At 36.6% G+C, this 8998-nt stretch overlaps 1 long non-coding RNA gene and 1 pseudogene across 2 annotated transcripts; one reads left to right on the top strand and one right to left on the bottom strand.

The window, feature by feature from the left end:
• The first annotated feature begins 468 nt into the window (after positions 1–468).
• LOC139847777 (uncharacterized) lies at positions 469–4024 on the top strand. 2 transcript variants are annotated; one of them, XR_011759673.1, is made up of 3 exons: positions 469–794; positions 876–3560; positions 3654–4024. It is a non-coding gene; the product is annotated as an uncharacterized lncRNA (long non-coding RNA). The 2 variants fall into 2 exon arrangements; XR_011759674.1 differs by having other exon boundaries at positions 876–3564.
• Positions 4025–4489: 465 nt separating this feature from the next.
• On the bottom strand, positions 4490–8526 carry LOC139847132 (xyloglucan glycosyltransferase 4-like; annotated as a pseudogene).
• Between the last annotated feature and the right edge of the window lie 472 nt (positions 8527–8998).

Genomic DNA, 8998 nt, shown 5'->3' with positions numbered 1-8998 from the left:
TTGGGGAAGAAACAGATGAGGGCGAATCTTGTGAGGGCGGACTGAGGGCTTGGGAGGGCACACCAATGCCAATGGAGCCCTCGAGGAAGAATGGTGAGGAAGGGATTGAGGGCGGACCATTGGGAGTGGTCTTAGGGTTTAAGGAGGAGAACACGAAAAGTTACATGTTTTTTGTTACTCAATGCTTTACACACATACATTTTTTGTCATTAATTGTGCTTTGTTAAGTTTGTTTGTTGTTGATAACTTATTATATAATTAAACGGAAGATAAAAAGTTGGTGTACCGAATGAAAAATAAATATAAATGAATCAAGTGTTGTTTAAAATGAAGGTTAACATGGCAATTGAAACATTAAATAGCATTATGGCTAAGTAGTGTCTAAGTAGGTGGCATCTACGTAATATTTTAACTGGGTAGTCAAGTAGGTGATGTTTTAGTTACTCAGAATACACACGTTTTAGATAAGAACGTTCAACAACTTGCGTTTTAACTCGAAATACAATCACAAAATGTCTATCTAATTTTTCGTATTGATTGCACTTATAACACAAACTGGGCAAATATATTTCTAATTGCCCTTTCTTTTAGATTTGACCAGGGTAACCAGGTGTTATTCTGGTGGTTGAGAACGGGCTAGTGAAGTTTTCATGGTTCACCTGCAAATCTGCGCATCTAAAATCAACAAGGTTTTAGATAAATCGCAAATCTAGGCTATTGTTGTTGTAACCGCTATGTTCACCGTCGGAAAATTAGGGTTTGCGATTCACCACGAACTGTCACCATCGCGTTTGGTAAATACTAAATCCCTTAATTTTTTGTTAATTTTGATATGTATATTCACTTGCAATAGGTAACTTTTGTTGTTATGGCAGAGATTGAATGTGGTTTTATTCCGTACTTGCTGGGATTCAATTGCGATTGTGGTGGGTAGTGGTGGCCGTTACGTTAAATAGTAAATTTCATTTACCCAAGATTTTAAAAGACGCGAGTCGGGAACGCGTCGGTGTAGACCTTAGATGGATGAGTCGGTCGAGACGGGAACGCGGCGGGGGACGAGTCAAGAGTTGACCAACGTTGACTTTCAAATATAAATACGTTGGATATTGATATCTCAGACATAAATATTTTAAGTATGGATATTTTAAAAATAAAGGATTTACAAATAAGATGATGTTGTCGTAATTTACACAATATATAGGTTTTTTATGATGTTTTCTAGGACTAGGAACCTAATTTATTTATTATTTTTTCTTTAATGGATACAAAAAAGTCAACCTTTAACTGGCATTGACTGTACATTTCCCGACTTTTGACCGTTGACCTCCTTATTAGACTTTTTTTTCGAGTCGGGACGGACTAATCAAAAAAAGCCACACTGGCCGCCGCAACGGCCGAGGCGGCTGCTGATTACAACACTGCGTTTACCTACATCCCAATTGCCTTTTGTTCGTTGGCTGTTTTGTGCTTCAGTCTATGATCATTCATTGTTATGTTAGGCAATAGAACTATTGTTGGTAATTATTGACTAAGTTCTGTTGCTCATTGGCTATTCTATGCTTCAGTCTACAATTTTTCTTTGTTATTTTAGGCATTAGAAATACTTTTGATTATCATTGACTAACTTTTAACCATCACTAGATAGCCCAAGTGGTTGGGCCTTGAGTTCCTTGCAAGAAGTCTCAGGTTCGAATCCCGTCTAGGACGAATATTTAGTGGTAGCCAGAGATGGGTTGGAAACTAGGGATGAGATCGGTACAGGTACCATACCGTACCGATACCAAAAATAAGGATAATCGAGAACCGAATACCGTACCGAATACCGAAATCGGTACCGGTATTTTCGGTATTGTACCTTATGGTACCGAAAAAATTGATTTTTATATAATTTTCACTATTCGTATTATATGCTATTCGGTATTTTTTATATATTTTTTTCCACTATTCGATACTTTAATATTATCAACTATATGTTTAAACGATAATAAGATGTAGTTTTGAGTTTTGACTATTCGGTATTGTACCTACTGGGTACAAATCAATAAATTTGGTACCCATATAAGCTATTACCTACAAATCAATAAATTCGTTACCAATACCGATTTCCCGAAAAAATACTTGTACCGTACCGAAACCGAAAATGCCAAATTCAAGGAATCGAAACCGATACCGAATACCGATTGGTACCGTTTTCGGTACCGCTACCAGTACGGTACTGGTTCGGTTTCGGTATTTCGGTAATTTTACTCGCCCTCCCGGGTAGCCCAAACAGGGAAAACCTTCTACCTTTTACCTTTTACCTATCATTGACTAACTTTTGTTGCTTTGTAGGGGTGCTTTGCCGATGCCTTTGGACTTGGCAGCGCTTCAGCTGAGTTCAGGACCCCGTCTTTGAACTAGCCGTCCTTCAAATATTCTATATATGGATGGTTTTTGTTTGAAGTTACTGTTTGTGGTTGTGTTTTTATTCTTTGTTCAAGAATTTTATTCTCAGTGGTATCCTCACACCTTGTGTGTGGGGCTTGGGGTTTAGGTCATGGGTTCGAGCATCGCTTTGCCCATTCTATTAATCAATCAATCTGTCTGAAAGATGGAGTTCCAGATTGACCCCGAGGGGTTTTCTCCTGGATCCATTCAGGATTCAAACCCGGTCCATGGTTTAAGGATCGGGTTCCTGCAATATGATTCAGGTTTCCTCCCGAAAGCGTGTGTGTTCGTGGCAAATTAGAGTATTCGATGCCGAATACTCGTCTTTTAAAAAATAATTTATTCTATATGGTATTGTTTAAGATATGATTTAATTAGAAAAAGTTACTTATTTTTAGTAGCATGCAAAAAGTTAGGCAGTTTAGCTAATATGGTGTTTTGAGGAAAGTTATAATGTGATTATGTAAATTTGTTTATTCTATATCTAGAATTTATGTTTCATGAATCCTTGCCTTCTTCCTTTACCGATCCGTTTTGGCTATTTAGTTACAGAGTATTTCTTTTGTGTGTTTCACTATGTAATGCTTCATGTTTGACTCTGCTTATTCAACTGCAGTACTTAATGTGTATGGTTGCAGTCTCGACCAAATGTTAATTGATGTTGTGGTACTTCTGTTCAATGTGATCCCAAGAGTTTCAAAATTTCTAAAGTTATGGGATTGATAATTTGTTCAGGTTTGACCAAATATAGTCAAATGACATTTTTGGAAGGATCAGAAGTTGTACTATTATGTGATCCATTGTTATTGGTAATTTTAGTATGATCTGATGTGTCATTACTGCAGTTCTAATCATAGAAGGATATTAGATACATATTTTAGTAGTTATGAATTGTTTCTTAACAGAATTACTTGCACTTGGAATGTGGAGCTGAATATTAGATTTACAGTTATGTCTTGCTAAGTCAAATATGTGGTCAATTTCCAGTGAAGGTACTTGGAATGTGGAGCTGAATGATATTAGATTTACAGTTTTATGTCATCACAGGTTAAAGTTCAGTTGAATTTACATCACTTTTGCTGCTGAAGGTACTTAGGGATGGGAACATATGCAAACACATTTGATTTTAATAGGTAGGTAAGACCCATTCACAATAGTTGCTCCAATATTGTTTATTTTTTTAAAACCGAAAGGATTTCAGATGAGTTGGTAAACGCGTTTACCAGGCGTGGTTGTGGCGAAGGTTCGAAATACCCTTTTCTTTTACTTAATAATTTTGGGAGTTCGCCACCTGTCTACCCCTTCCACGAGTGGGTGACGTGGCTTTCACGAGTGGATGATGTGGCTTTCATGTTTATAATCTCGGGTTCAATAGGAGTTGCCATCCAGTAGTACGCTTGCTCGGCAAAAAAATACAGGTACTATGTTGTTAATGTTTACGGAGAAACATTTTTTGATAGTTTTTTGTAGTTAGGCACTTGAGTAGATTAGCTATAGTAGTTTATTTGATTAATGTACTTGGTTACTGTGTTTTTTAGAGTCTCATTAGATTATCGTTATGAGACCACATGTAGTGTTTAGCTTTTGTGCCACTCTTTCTCAAACGTTAATATCACCGTTGCGTTACCTACTTAAGCTACATGTCTACTGCCTTTTGAGTTAAAAATATGTACAGTAGATTTAATGTAGCACCAACTTAAATTTTTTTACCGTGTAACCAATACACGTTGATGTAAACTACTTTGTAACAACCTAATTATAGTCTTAACTATTATGTAGATTATAACCATATCGTTAACGCAAATCGTCCCGCAGCACCGTGCGGCTCACCCCCTCGTTAAAAACAATTATTAAATAGATTTAACTTTTCTCAGAAGAGTTGAAATAAATTAAATCAAAAATTATAATAAAAAAACTCTAATATTATGTCTCTCAAAAATCATCCTGTGTTCATCACCACAGGACCATTCTACCGAACCCTGCACGAACCGACCCAACCCAAACCGGCCCGAAGCCCTGCATTTGATAAACCTTGTATAACACGACATCTCTGCATAACAACTTACTCCACTTGCTCGCCGATCAAATCTAATCCGACGGCTAGAAATGAAAGTCCTTGAAACAACAAGAAGTAGAAATGTATCCCGTGCGCAGATAACAGACTTCGCGTTGCAGCAGTCAATAGTAAAAACGCGAGCGCAAGTTCTTTTCTGTAGATTCGGTTCTTTTTCTTGGGCGCAACCGGAGCTTCTTGCTCTTCTAGTTTTCTTAACATTTCGAGCCCAGATTCTGATGATCGTCTTTGGATTTTTTTGTCGCTGGAACTTTTTGATTCTCGCTCGGCGAAAGCTAACAGGTCGGATTCGGATGACCTGCCGGTTTTTTTGGTTACGACCCATTCGTGCGCGCTTCCGAGCTGGAACAATCCGGAAACCATAGCGTTGAATTTTGTTACCGACATTGTGTTTTCAAATGGTAAATATGGCATTAAGAAAGGTAATGCTTGTGGTGCTGGTAGAATGTTTAAAATGGACATGGTTGTAGGTACGTAACATATGACCCAAATCGGCAGTTTAGCTTCTGGTATGAACATGGTTAACGGGAGGATAACGCAGAAGAGTGTAAATGAGTAGAACGGTAGAATTAACTTCCTTAAGAGAAAGAACAAAAAGATCAAATTTGCCTTTTTCCATTTGCATATCTGCAAAAAGAACAACTGGAAATGGTTATTCGTAGAAACATGTGGATTAAACCGAGTTACAGGGATCAGAAACTTTCAACTATTTTGACTCATTTGACCCTTTTCATATATAACGTCATTTTTTATCAACCTTTTTGAGAAAAAATGGAATTCTAAAGTTTAGAGTCAAATCGAATAGGGTCAAATCGGCCAAAACTCGGTCAAAGTCAAACTCGGTCAAAGTCAAACTTGGTCAACATACGAGCAGTTATTTTTACAAGAAACGGGTTCAAATACCAACATCGAGTCTCAGTTGACTCGGTTACAAAAACGTTTTGACTATAACGATTACACGCACGTAAGATATGAATCAAATGAAACATAAAACGAACCTTGGATTTAAGGATAGCGGGGAGACAAAGTCTAAAAAGTTGCATAGGACCTGAATGCCATCGATGTTGCTGTTTCTTATAAGCTTCATAAGACTCGGGCAATTCACACAGGACTTTAACATCATTTACATAAATAAATTTCCATCCACGCAAATGAGCCCGGACCGCAATGTCCATATCTTCGACTGTCGTTCTTTCGAGCCAGCCACCGGATTCTTCCAAAGATTTGATCCTCCAAACACCAGCGGTCCCATTGAACCCAAAGAAACTGAGAAAATGGCCGTTTACTTGTTGTTCAACCTCAAAATGGAAGCACAAATGGATGTTTTGTAGCCTTGTAAGTAAATTTTCGTCTTTATTCACAAACGACCATCTTGCTTGAACTAAACCCACATCTGGTTTCCCCTGTAAATATAAACCCAACAAAAAGTTGAACACTTTTGGTAGGGATGCACTGCATAATTTGCCAAAAAGGGTACAGATCAAAATGGTAACTTTCTTATGCCATTTGGGTTGGGTTCACCCGTAAGGCCGTAAAGACATTTTGTTTCTTATGCCATTTGGGTTGGGTTCACCCGTAAGGCCGTAAAGACATTTTGTACAGTAACTTTTTTATGTGACTAGTTTTGTAGCTTGTTGCTCAAATTGATTCATATGCAAATGAATAAAATTGGCTGACTTTTGACATCACTAATCAACCAAAAAGAGGAAATGGATATAATTGTTATTATTAATATTGAATATCGATGCGATTGTTGTTACCTTAAAGTGAGGGACTGTGAGCATAAGAAAATCAGGGTTGGGCTGGAAATCAGCATCTAATATCGCAACAAACTCGTAATTTTTAACGTAATCACAAGACATAGCTGAGTGAAGATTTCCAGCTTTGTAGCCTGTTCTTATGAACCTGTGTCTGTAAATAATGTTAACACCTTTTTCTCTCCATGAATTCACTTCGTTTCTGATCAAATTTTGTAAAAGTTCATCACTTGAATCGTCTAAAACTTGAATCATGATCTTGTCTTTTGGCCAATCCAGTTGACAAGCAGACGCAATTGATTGTTGATAAACCTTTAGTACATAAAACAGAAGAAAAAAGGAAATATAAATATTTTAATAGATCAAAATCGGTAATCTTATGCAGGTTTTGTTGGTGTAAAAAATTTGGCGAATTCGCCATCTAACGAATAATTTGATATGACAACTGACAAGAATATCAAAATAACTTAACCATTTGATCATGAACTAATACTAACGTTGGTGCATTTATTGTAATCCCTAGTTCTATGTATGATACATGTTTATTTAAGTCATTTCGTGTATGAACAATTGCATTGAATGTTGGTTATTACTTATTAATGTTTATCTTGTTAACCAATACCTTAGGATGTGTTTTGAGCTGTTGGTTGGAAGCTCATACCATCTCCCAATGGAAGGCACCATCGGACGAGGGACGAGGACCATCGGCCGATGGTCACTGCAGATCAGTATAAATAGAGATGTCAGGTTACATTGATAGGTTACAGACCCTAATCAATCTTAGCCGTATCTCTGGTCGTCTGCTCTCGTCAGATACACACCCCAACCGAATAGCAACCCTGGGCATCGGTCTAATCTCTTAGAGGTTTGATTCTTCGATCCCGAAAGAGTTAATATTATTCGGCTCAACCAAATCTAGTGTATTCCGCCTCTAGAGTAGGCATAAACGTTTGATCTAAGATCCTAGCGTCTACAATTAAACTACTACTTAACTTCTAGCAATGAGATAATCATGAAAAAATGAAAATTGTGACTTAAGTAATCATCTTTTCAAAACATATTCAAACACCTGAATACATTTAGCTTCTAGACTTGGGGTGCGTTTGTTTACCTCTTAATGGAATGGTTCAGCACTGAATGCTGAACCATTCAGCATTCAGTGCGTTTATTTCTGACCTCTGAATGACATATGGTGCTGAATGGTTCAGAATTAAGCTCTGAATCATTCAGAGATGAAACACACTCTTAACCATTAAGAGCCTAAATTATCTATAATATTCTCCTCAAATCATATCCTGATCACCTAACTACCAAGTATATTGAATTTTTTTATTCATGTCATACGTTAATAAGGTAGTTTAGTCAGTTCATATCGTTTATTCTAAATGATTATCAAACAGCTTATTTTCATTCAGAGCAAATCTTATTCAGAGGCTCTGGACCATTCAAGTTCTGAATCATTCAGCACTAAATCATTCAGTTTTATCAAACGCACCCTTACTTGACCAATTTAACTTTTATCTATTTGTCATAACCAAATTAAGCAACTTTTTTAAGCTAATAGATATAAAATTCATAAATCTAAAAAAATTTACAACAAATTATGAACAATTGCTTACCTCTCTTTCATTACACATGGGAATCTGGACAAGAACCATAGGAAAACTTGAATCATCTTCAATGTCATAACCTTCATCAATTTTTGGTTTTATGTTCCTTAACTTGATGTAAAAAAACCCTAAGTCCAAGTATAAATCTATCAAGTGATTGGATCATAAATAACAAAACACAAAATTGTGATAGCATCTTAATTGATGGAGCAAGATATTTAGCTCTGAATGATAGCCAACTCATATATGACCAATGGAAACTTCCCATAAACTCACTAGGATTTAATTCATGAATAAAATTCAAATCCCATTTATGATAATAAGCAATGAATTCACAACACAAAGCAAGAATTGAAATTGCAAGAAATATTCTAATAAACTTGTAAATTAATCTTTCTTTATATTGAAATTCATCTCTCCCATTATCTAATAAACCAATCCTTTTTTTAACAGAACCCAAAGTTTTAGATAAACCCACTGCAACCCATGGAAAAAAACATAAAATTCTATGAGCTTTTAGCAAAAGTGTCCAAGAAAACTGCTTTGTGCTTGCTGTTTTCTGTTTTTCAAGAAACACAGAAGTGTCTACATCATTCAGTTCTACTAATGAGATATTGCTTGATTTGTCTATGGTAACTACCACAGAGCTTTGTGCCATGATTTTGGGACAAAAACTGATGAAAAGAATAAAAAAGTTGAAAATGGGTTTAGGGCTAATGAAATTGAAATGTCATTGAATGAAGTTTTTGTTGGTCAAAATTTGATCATGGAAGTGAAAAATTGTTTTTTTTTTTTTTTTTTTGAGAGAGATAAAATGAAGGCTTAAGATTTAAATTGTGAGAGTGTGTATTAATAATGTTTACATGAAACATTGAGTTGTAGCTGAACTGGTAGTGGTCTTTCTTTTTTAGCGAGAGGTCAGGAGTTCGACTTCACTGGGCGGCAACATTGCACTCAATGTTATCCCTGACCTGAAGTATCCACTCAGGTCGCCTTTCGCTTAGTACGGTGGTTACCGAGGAGGGGGTTTTAACCGGCCATGCCCTCGGGTTGGTCCGGGTTTCCTCCAGGGCAGTAGTTAGGGGCGGGTTATGCAACTACGAGAGATGAACGAGTAGATGGTTAAGTCC

This window comes from Rutidosis leptorrhynchoides, chromosome 5 (assembly GCF_046630445.1).
Source record: "Rutidosis leptorrhynchoides isolate AG116_Rl617_1_P2 chromosome 5, CSIRO_AGI_Rlap_v1, whole genome shotgun sequence".
In the NCBI taxonomy this organism is placed as follows: Eukaryota; Viridiplantae; Streptophyta; class Magnoliopsida; order Asterales; family Asteraceae; genus Rutidosis; species Rutidosis leptorrhynchoides.
The sequence above is the reverse complement of the archived record's forward strand: the minus strand, read 5'-3'. Positions and strand labels throughout refer to the sequence as shown.